General features: G+C 31.3%; 1 protein-coding gene across 1 annotated transcript in view; it reads left to right on the plus strand.

Moving 5' to 3' along the window:
- The first annotated feature begins 5,098 nt into the window (after positions 1-5,098).
- Positions 5,099-11,988, plus strand: part of LOC127701421 (uncharacterized) — a 72,905-nt gene continuing 66,015 nt past the window's right edge. Inside the window, exon 1 of the mRNA XM_052205289.1 lies at positions 5,099-5,166. The gene's annotated coding sequence lies outside the window, so the exon portion shown is untranslated. The remainder of the gene's footprint in view (positions 5,167-11,988) is intronic.

Below are 11,988 nucleotides of genomic sequence, written 5' to 3' on the forward strand. Positions count from 1 at the left end.
AAAGTTTCTCTGTAGGGTCTTAACAGTCCATTCCATTATTCAAAATGTCCATTCCATTATTCCAAATTTGCTATTTCAAAATTTTCACGCCTATTTTGGCTCCTAGGTCCTTCATAACTTTAAAACACGGAATTTCGGTTAAAAATATTTGGGGAAACTCACGAGTTCAACATCTGAAACTAAAAAAAATGATTTAAAGATAAAAAATTCAAAGAGTGTATTGGTTTTTTTTTTTATATCAATTTGAAAATATGTAAATTGACATAAAAAATGGCAAATCCAGAAATTCGGGATAGTGTCAAATAATAATTAAATGATCTATTTCGTTATTCACTTTTCAACTTGAATACTGAAACATGAACTATTTCATTATTCCTTATTCATTACTAAACGTTGAATAATGAAAAATGAACTATTTCATTATTCATTATTAAATTTTGAATAATGAAAAATGAATAATGGACGTACTTCAGCGCGGTTTGATATGGTAATAGAACAGGCTATTTTTCAGTAGTAATTTCCCTTACTAATACGGTAAGGTAATAACATGAATATTTTTACCATCTTTATTGAAATATGTGTGATTGAATACTTTGAACTTTTTATCGTTTTAATACTAAAATTTAACAATTTTATTCCTCATTATCGATGAAAATAAGATCATTCGGAGGTTTATGTTTCATCTATCACCGTTTCTTGATTTAAAAGTTCGGTGATCTATTCTGTCTACAGCCCACGATAGCTCTACGATAGTATGCGGAATAATGCGGGAAATGATGACAATTTTCAATGATTACTTTGAAAACATAATAGAATAGAGTTTTCGCTCTTCCCGTGTCAATTCTCAGAATCGAAAAGAGAAAGTACATTGAAATGTCGCAATTACTTTTTGTTTTATGATATCAAACACGAAAAACGCAATATTTTAAATTGTTTTTCATTTTTTGTTGTCAGAAATCAAAAACGAAAAACGAAAACACTTTCGTTTTTAATTTCTTAAAACGGAAAACGAATGGACGCAAATGTACACAGAACAAAAAAGACTTCTGTTTTTCGTTTGACGATATCAAAAACTTGAAAAACGAAAACATTTTTTTGTTGTTTTGTTTTGGAGTTATAAAATATGAAAAACCAAAACACTTTCGTTTTTTGTTTTTCGTTTTTGATTTCTCAAATAAAAAAACGAATGGACGCAAATATACACGGACTGTATTATGCTCCATTTTAATAATTTTTAATTTATTTTTAAATTTGTGATATTAGAATATCCACAATATTCATTCATCTGTATTGGCTTTTCTTGTTAACACTGATTTTTACAATACGACCAACATACGTCGTTAATGACCTGACGACAGTTTCCAATCTATTTTCGATGGAGGGCAACAAATTGGTAATTTTTTTCAAAACGTTTGGAACCTCTTAATCCAGATTTTTATTAAATATGTATCAAAGGTTTATACAAGCTATGTCTCGAACAACTTATAGTATTAGTTCTCATCATATATCTTTAAAGCAGTTGTGCCAATTAGAAAATTAAACGATAGTGAAAAATTGCACTGGGAGCGCTATCATGCCTACTTTTCATTTTTTTATAACCAACTTCAGCTATTTTGTTGCACTAATAGTTGTTAAAGATGCCCCTTAGTGCTACCTACAACAATGACACTAAGGTTCTTCTCTGTATTGTTAATAACTAATAAAACTAGGGGATTTCATTAGAAAACTTCTTATATTTATATATAATGTTATGCCGTCTTTTTAATACAATTTGTATATACATCCATATCAGATGTTCACATAAGTAATGTCATAGACGAGTTCGAAAATCAATGCCAACCTTACGATCTTAGCACGAACTATGTTCGTTAGAAATGTGATTTTCACGGCAATGGCACAGTAACACTCTCTCCCTTACATTTTTTTTCACTTATTTTTTTCTTAAATTCATACTAAAACTTTATAGTAAAAAGTTCTTTGCGAAAAATATAATTAAGGAGCAATGCCTCTTGCAAAAAAGAGATGTTGATTACATGAATGGGACAACCGTGCAATATAGGTAATCAGCATGTCGACTGCGATGAAAGAAGCAGAATGTTAAACATAGGGATGATAATCATGCGGCGGCGTAAACTATTTGTATAAAGTTTTTTTTTATTTCAGAAGGGAAGAGACCTAGATGCTTAAGATATTGTTTACAGATGCCTTATGTTACTCAGTGTCTTCTGTCATGGTCTTTTGTCCATGACTTAATTCGTATGGTCAGCGACGGCTTAAAACTGTTTAGTGTTTTTGTCATGTGAACATCACATTTATTATAAATCCATATTTCAGATATTATAAGCATCAACTAAATTTTATCTGGTCTATGCAAAATTGTGGAGTGTCTACGTCCAACTGGCATGTTTCAACTGATAATTACCTCGTGTTCTGGGTTCATTTGTCAACGTTGAGTTTTTGTGGTTGGGTCTGTTTCACAGTTACTTTAAGCAATATGTCATCTATATTTGGCGTATTGAATTATTTAAAGCTGTACAAGTCTATCTATCAGGTTTCATCTGACCTTGACTTCACTTTCATGTTTCATTGGTCGATGTAAAGATTTTTGAGGTTTAGTCCGTTTATCCGATATTATAAGCAATTGTTAAACTGAATCTGGTGCCTGTGATGAGTGTAAGGTGTACAAGTCTGTCTGACAGGGTTCATTTGACCTTGACCTCATTAAAATGGTTCATTGGTAAACGTTTGGTTTTATAGTTATGTCTGTTTCTCAGAAAGCATAAGCAAAATAATAACTCTGTTTGATGTATGGTATGATTGTAAGGTAAACATGACTGTCATCTGACCTTGATCTCAATTTCTTGTTTCATATATAATTTTAATCAACCATACTTATTTTAAAAGACATGCAACATAAATTAAATCATGACAAGTAAAGCAGGCTTGAATGTCTGCGTGTGGACTCTAAGACTTGTTATCAGAGGTAACCTGTAGATTTGACATTAATTGTTAGAAGACACTTTGAACTTATGTACAATTTGTACATTGATAGTCTCTTTTCCTTCCCTATCAATTGTTATTGTGTCGATAGATGCACCGCACACATCTCTGAATATACCCAGTACAGTTATAAAGAGAGAGGTAGAATAGAGGTTTATTAAGTGAATTCTGAATTATCTGTATTTCATCGTAATGCTTCAGCAGAGGATGGGATATCTATACTAATATTGGCTACATAAATATAAAAACACGCATGCATTGTAAATATAAACAGGCATTACAAATATAAACAGGCATTGCAAATATACATAGGCATTATGAATATAGATTGGCATTATAAATATGAGCAGGCATTATATATATAAATAGGCATTATAAATATAAATAGGCATCATCAATACTAATAGGCATTATAAATATAAATATGCATATACTTTATATGACCGAACAACAATTTCAAGGTTTATATATATATATATACCATGTATACTAGTCAACAAAAGAAACGATATAAGGCAATGTTTTTTCCATATATAATGAAATTGGATACACTGTATCAAGGTAAATAATTGCCCAATTGGTCTAATATTTACAGACTGTTATTTTCTTATCAAAACCATTGATTTAAGGCAAATACGCGAATTTTTTGTTGTTGGTATTTTTGTTATTTCAAAAATCGTTTTTTCACTCAAAATTCTAAAATCGATATTAGAAATTAAAACTTTAAACTTACACATGGTCTGCTTAAAATTTCGAATTCCTTTGAAGATATTTGAATACTTTATTCTCATCTTCGAAATTAAGTGCCGACTTTTGTCATCATTTTCCGCAAAATAGATTTGACCGCTGTGTTCAATAACACGGTATTTTCTCTCTTTCCAATTTGGTCAGATTCTTTTAGTCATATGCATTTGCTTTGCAAATGAATGTTTTTCATTGGATAATTTAACAGTTTTTCCCATTTATTATATTTTATGATAAATTGGAGTTCAAACTTGTGTATTGTTACTTTTGTTGACTAGTATAGAAGAACTTCTGTTATGAAGCTTATCCTTTTTCAAGAAACAATATAACAATGACTTGTTTGTTAATTCAGAGAAATCTTGTAAAATACAGCAGTAGAAAATAGTTTATAAAATATACTTATTATCCTTTAAAAGATATATGCATCATTTTTAATTTTAGTTTCCTGTGTATAATTTGGAGTTTAATATGACGTCCATTATCACTGAACTAGTATACATATTTGTTTAGGGTCCAGCTGAAGGACGCCTCCGGGTGCGGGAGTTTCTCGCTGCATTGAAGACCCATTGGTGGCCTTCGGCTGTTGCCTACTCTATGGTCGGGTTGTTGTCTCTTTGACACATTCCCCATTTCCATTTTCATTCTCAATTTTATTCATTAAAATGTTATATTGTATTGTCTGTAATTCAAGGTGAGACCCCGTATTGTCTGTCATCAGCAAGACCACGTTGGATTGGATATATTGTTAGATTGGCATTATTCATATAAACAAAAACATGCATTATAAATATAAATATACATTGTAAATACAAATAGGCATTATGAATATAAATAGGCTTTATTGATAAAAAAAAACATTTCATATTTTTCATGTCGGGGCCTTTTATAGCCGACTATACGGTATGGGTTTTTCACATTGTTGAAGGTCGTGCGGTTGCCTATAATTGCTTACATTCACTTCATTTGAACTTTGGTGGATAGTTGTATCAGTGGCAATCATACCACATCTCCTTATTTTTATATTATAGACTTTATAAATATAAATAGGCTTATCAATATAAATAGGCATTATAAATATATATATATATATTGGCATACATACGATAAGTACTGATTTGTTTATTCCCGACTTCATACATTGTATGACCAATCAGCGATTTAAAGGTTTATATATAGTAAGACTTGTGTTGTGAAGCTGACCATTTTTCATTAAAAAATATTATAATGAATTGTCTGTTAATTCAGAGAAATCGTGTATAATCCAGCCGCTGGAAAAAAAGATTATAGAATATGATTTTTATTTTCATAAAGGTTAACATTTCATAAAATTTATATTGTTCTCTAATTCAGGATGAGACCCCATATGACCTTGCAGCAGAAAGCATTTATGAAAAGAGTGAAGAAGTGGTAGATTACTTGCAGGTACATATTTATTTTAATCATTTATAGTTCATCAACAATAAAGTATATGTTATATGATAGATGAACATGTTGTTTTGAAATTAATGTTCATTGAGACATGGGACGAAAATAAGAGAAAAAATATCGAATCTTGTGGCAGAATCCTTTATCTGTATAATCTTAATACCATCAACATAGCAAGATACAGGAAAACAAATATGACATTGAATCAGTATACATGAGGAAAAAGTTAATGATATATAATAAATATGAAGGATTCCTGTGCTAGTCTTTATTTTGGAAAGCATGCTATCAGGGATCAATGAACACGCGAAAAAAGACATACATATATAAAGAGTATGTAATTAACTACTCCATAGGTTTTTTTTTAATTTCACATTTGAATAGCGTCTTCACAATTACACCTGAAAATATTTCTTAGAAAAAGGGTAACTGTTTTAGCTTTTGAGATACGAAATGTTGAAAATTGTATATATGCATGGACTATTACAAAAATCAGCAGACACTTTTACATGAATTTAGCAACCTTTTCTTATCTATAAGTCCACATATTCTTTTTTTAATTGTTATATGATTTTAAGGGATAACGATTATATTAATTCAGTTGAAAAGCGTTTAATTTTCGGTGAAGTCGCTTCGTATAGCGTATATATCATATCAAGCCACTTTCACACTGTGTAACGAATTTATCTGGCCGACCACCTAAAAGTGGGAATTAAGACGTAGTTTTAAAAATAAATTATCAATATGTTTAAGTTGTAACATGTTACAGTGATCAGTACAGTATCAATGAAAGTCAGTCTCTCTGAGCATGCTAAGACATGTTTTGTCTTAAAGCTTGAAATATTATAAATATGTATGTTAACAGTTTATGTTAAATTGTTTTTGTAAAGGAAAGTAACTCTACTACAAACTACTAGTACTACTAACCGTGTATTTAAAAAAACAAAAACAAAAACAAAAAAACACGTACACTGACCTTATATTTAATATACACGGTTTCCATGTGTTCTCTTTTAACTAATGACATTCCAAAAAAGTTTATTTGAGGTAAGATAATATTAGTTACACCAGTTTCTAGTTAACTAATTCGGTATATACGTGCGAAAGCGAGCGAAGCTCTCGCTCAAATGGAACTTACTTAACCCGTATATATCGTAATAAGTTACCAGCACGCTGTGTAAGTAATTTATCTTACTGACAATAATTTTTCAATATGGGGAATTTAGACGTAGTTGTAAACCATGATATCATAATCATGACAATGTTAACACAACATTTAACAGAACATTCAATTATTTACACGAGAAATTCAGCGTCTTTAAGAACTGTTTATTTTTGCCTCAAAAGAGAGGCGAAAGATACCAAAGGGACATTCAAACTCATAAGTCAAACATAAGCTGACAACGCCATGGCTAAAAAGAAAAAGACAAACACACAAACAATAGTACAAAAAACACAACATAGAAAACAAAAGACTGAGAAACACAAACCTCACCAAAACTTAGGGTGATCTCAGGTAATCCGGAAGTGTAAGCAGATCCTGCTCCACATGTGGCACCTGTCGTGTTGCTCAAGTTAGTACATACATGGTAATAAGTCTTATTTGGTAGGTTTCATTCGGGGAAAGGGGAAGGGATTGTAGTTACGACATTTCGAACATATCTGCTGTCATCTGTGGAACGGATATTCCATAACGGTCACCCAACTTGTGATTGGCGTCCGTAAAATTTACGAAGGGGTGATTTCAACTTCACTATTTGGAACTCTTGGTTTAATAGCTTCCTTGTGAGCAGTAAACCTCTATCAAGGAAAGCATGATAGGAAATTCAAGCCCTGGAATACCGTATCAATTGGCAGATACCGACCTTATAAAATTTAAACTGACCTATTTTTCTGTGCATTCATCATTCATCGTCCATTCTGCGTACATGTTCCGTTCATTCATCGTTCATTCAACGTGCGGTCGCTCATCGTTCATCATTCCGTGTGTTTTCCATTCAACTTGCGCTCAACGTTCATTCATTCTTAATCGTGTAAAGTATGCTCAACGTTCATTCATTCTTAATCGTGTAAAGTATGCTCAACGTTCATTCATTCTTAATCGTATAATTTGCACCCAACGTGTGTTAATTCTAAATCAGTTGATATTCATTCAGTCTTTAATTCATTTTGTAAGTCTTGTATAACCACTACGTTCTGATTAGAAATTTTTTTTTCAAAATTGCGAGATATTCTGAGAGTACTTATTTTCTCATCTACATGTATATTATGATGTTATAACAAATGTTACCTATTATGTGTATTATGAGCAACTGGGAGATACAAAATGTATATACTCAGTATGCAGGCGCTGCTGGACTGTTGCTACATAGAAATGGAAAGTTCACAATTTGGAAGCTAAACTCAACTATTTCGCCGTTAAATTTTGTTTTCAACCGATCCTCATTGTCATATTTCTAGATGTAAGTCAAGATATAAGCCATTAACTGTATCTGTTATATCCTTTATCGCAAGTTTGACGGGATAGATGCGTTCAACATAGTCACCAGCTTTTGAATTATTTAGTGATGAAGCATGAGACATTATAACTTTGTATTTTTACAATGTATGTTAATTTGACAACAACACCGTTTTGATTTTTTTAAAATGAACGTAACTCTACTATTAACCGTGTATGTAAAAAAAACCATGCATGCTGGCCTAATATTAGATATACACGGTTTTTTATATTTCCAAAAGTGAATAGGAGGGTAGATAAATATTGATTCTTATCACTTCAACTGTTCGGCTATCAAATAAACATTTTGAGGCATTGCGCCTAATTTTGGGTAAACGTCAATGATGCAGCAATGCAACCGCAAAAATAACCAAAGTAGACACCAAGAGGGCAACATACAGCATTAAAAAATAGACTCGGTATTTATAAAGAAGTAGGGGATATATAAAGATCCAAACCGGCCCAATATGATAGTTGTAACTTAGTGCATAATTATAGGAAAACTACAATGTTCGACAAAAAGCACGAATCACGTTAACGTTCCATGACGTGATGAAAGGACTAGGAAAACGGCACAAAATACCAAGTTTTTAACATAAATTCTTAACATCCACAGGCATGTGCAAACATTCCTTTTAACCGTAGTAGAATATCTATTTAAGAAAGTAAGTAGCAAAACATCTGTATAGCACATTCCAGTGGCAGGCATAAATTTTACGGTTTACGCTAGGAATAAATGTCACCTTCTCGGATATAGAATGTTCTTAACAAGTAGTCGGACTTTTTTTGGGATTAAAATACCCTTGCCTACAAAGGTCCAACATCCTGCATTTATTAGGGATGTGAAAAGCTTCTAAAGCTCATCATTTTATAATAATACGTAGATTATTTTAAAAACCCCATTTAGTCGCGTGATTGTATTCGTTCTGTCTTGACGATTACAAATTATGAAAATATAGCTTCTTTACAAAAGGCACCTGTAGCATTGATACGTATTCACAAAAAAAACTATTTCCTTGGTGCAGGGATATATATACATAATCTTGGAAATAAAGTCCCGTTCTATTTGTACCTCCCGTCAACAAAAGACCTAAAACGAATGAATGTATTTACCGTATACCTGCAATATTCCTTTCAATCTTATTAGAATGGTTCTGATTTTGTCTGATTTCGATTCCATGAAATTATAATATCCACGTAACGCTACGTACATGTGTCATCATAAAATATGTGGTCATACTTTTGATTTGATTATTGAGAACAAGTTTAAAGAATAACCATCTTCAAATCGTTGACTTATTTTATACTTCAGCCAACGAGTAGGGAATAACGATTTAAAGTTAATAGTAAATGATTTGTCGATCCACAAATGCGGACGTACTTTTTAATGACAAAAAAAAATAAAAAAATGCTGGTTTATGTGTACGTTTTAACTGCTTAAACTATCGAAGTCAGTATTTGCAGCCTTTGGAACGCGTTTTAGAAAACAGTCGCTGAAGTTAACAATAGAAGGAAATCGTATTTTATTTTACAACACAGTGGTAAAACAAATGTTTCAAAAGTCCAAAACAATATGACATTTTATTTGAAGGCCGATAATTTGAGGGTACATGATTAAACATCCAAATAGAAAAAAATCCTTCAGTAGACATCGCGGTTATCTATTTTGAAGTATAACCAACTATAAGAAGTACCATTTTATAAAGTATATATAATGTGGGATTTAATATGCACCAGCTGTCAATGTTATCGTTGAGTTAGGGAGCATTGGTATCCCCTTTGCATAGTCTTATAGAATTTCTGTCTTCATATATTGTCTTCACATTAGGATTATTCGTGACAAACAAATACGTATAGAAATTAAGAACACAATCAATTATCAATTGGCATTTAGTGCATAACTTCAATGCGAGTATAAATGCTAAGATACAATATGATGACACCAGTTACTATTCGTTTTATAAGGTTTGCTTTTCCGTGTGAGGTATAAAGTACTTCTTTAAATCCAGAACTTAGTACCTCAGATGCGTTCGTTTTACCATTACTTAGATTTTAAACAAGTTAGGCAATATCGATTTCAAATATATCACATTTCATTTTGCTGTTATCATGATTTTATTCTTGCATATGTCGATACGGACAAAACTAAGTAATTGTAAAATAAAATTAAACAAATCCTTTATATGTTATTCTTCAATATCACATTTCCCTTACACATGACGTTAAATTCGCATATGCATGTACATTTAATCATGTAGTAGACATTTACTGCGTTTATTAAAATTCATGAATAATAGAATAATAGTAATTCAGCAATTGTGTTCATCCCATAAATAGTAATGAGAAAAAAGTCGTTAATAGTACTAGCCTAAGTACATACAAGTTAAAGAGACTTTTTTTACCCTTCTGCTCAGTGCACGTTTATTTATTGATTATTTATATTTTGCAACTATGCTGAAAATTTCACTGAAAGTTATTGATATAATTAACTTTGATTCGAATGCGATGGGGCATATGTATGATCCCACTGATAAATGCGAGAAATTGAGAAAACAAATTCCAACCGACATTAGGCCAGTAACTGAATTGTAGGCTGAAAATGAAATGTACATATATACATAGTTGAGGAAGCATGTACAAAGAGTTAATAAGGCTAAGAGTCCCCCTTTACGAAGCTAAATAAATTGTTAATGCAAATATTTTTTAAATGTCCCACTCCTAATATTGCCTAGCCCCCTGTCATTTTAAAAATCCTGGATTCTTATTTGATGTGAGTCCGGATGCATTTAAAAAAAAAACAGTAAGTAAACAGAATTTCTTGTTCCTACGATACATAACCCCACTCGATATACAATTCTTACGATGTGTTATGTTCATCGATCCCATCAAATAAGCCCTTTTTCGTCAGAAACTAGTATACATCTATATATAGATCAAAACAGATTATAATCTTTCAATTGCAATTTCCCTAGCAATTTAGATAATGATATATTTTTGCTTTAACATGTTTAAAGAACACTCTTGCGGGATTTTATCAACATATTACAAACTATTTCGGACAAACAAATCTACAAATTTAGGAAGAAAGCAAACAAAAAGATAATTACTGTGCAAGTACAAATTATTCTAATCTTGCAGAGAATAATGAATAATCAATTGCTTGTTTCCTGTTTAACATTCAACGCCAATTACATTATGCATATTCGGTATAAGAACAAATGAACGGTAAAGTCTGCAAAAAACAAAAAAAAAACAAACCAAAAAACAGAACAGAACAAAAGAAACAATCTTCGATCTACACTCAATTTCTAAAATAGCAGAAAACTTAAAGATATGTCATACGACGGCTATTGATGAGGTTCCAAACTTTTAATTAACCCTTACCTTTTTATTTAGTTTTCGATAGCAGTATATCAATCAAGATTAAATAGAAAAAAAAATAAAATATACATCATAATTTGCCTTTACTGGTAAAAAAAAAACTTGAACTGATATATCATTTTAACTCTATTTCACAATATTTCCTGCCTTGACCAACCCCCTCCCCCTTTTTCCTCGCTTAGTTCTTTGTTCTTTAACTATTTGTCAAAGCATGAAATAATATTAAATGAAATGTTGAATAATTTACACGATATGTATGCAGTACAAAACCCATTTTCAATCTATTGATTTCAATCTGTATTTGCGTCGGAGTTTCTACGAGAACGACTGACACCGAATAAGAAAACGCAGAACATTGAACAAGGGTCAGTGAACTTCTATTTTTGTAACTTCAAAATTATACTAATGAAGGAAAATTCGACAAAATAATATTGTATTGCAAATTACAAGCTAGTTTTTAATTCTTTTTGTTATCTTTAGACATATTTGTTGAAAAAATAGTAGTAAAACTAATAGCTCTACTGTTCTTATCTATAATTAGAATCACAATCGTTATAATATACAAAAGCAAAACAAAATAAGAATTTACAGAATAACGAAAATTGCTTTGTATGCCAATACGTACCAAAAAAAAATAAAGATTTTGTATCATACTCCAAATTGTGCACAGAGTACATGAAAACCGATCGTCCTCTGACGCCCCGCTGGCTAGATAGTAAACTACTTTTACACTCATTTCCCAGACACTTTTAAGATGATGACAGTGTGATTAAAGATTTCTAACGATAGAGGTGAAAACGAATCAAGCCTAGCTTACGGCAACTTGCTCGGTTTGACAAATTTACAATACGGTGACTTGCAAGTAATGTAATATGTACATGTATATGACGTCTTTTTCAAGAAACAGTGCTATAACATTTATAAGTCCAAATACTAATTAA

The sequence above is a fragment of the Mytilus californianus genome, unplaced genomic scaffold, assembly GCF_021869535.1.
Source record: "Mytilus californianus isolate M0D057914Y unplaced genomic scaffold, xbMytCali1.0.p SCAF_5, whole genome shotgun sequence".
Classification (NCBI taxonomy): Eukaryota; Metazoa; Mollusca; class Bivalvia; order Mytilida; family Mytilidae; genus Mytilus; species Mytilus californianus.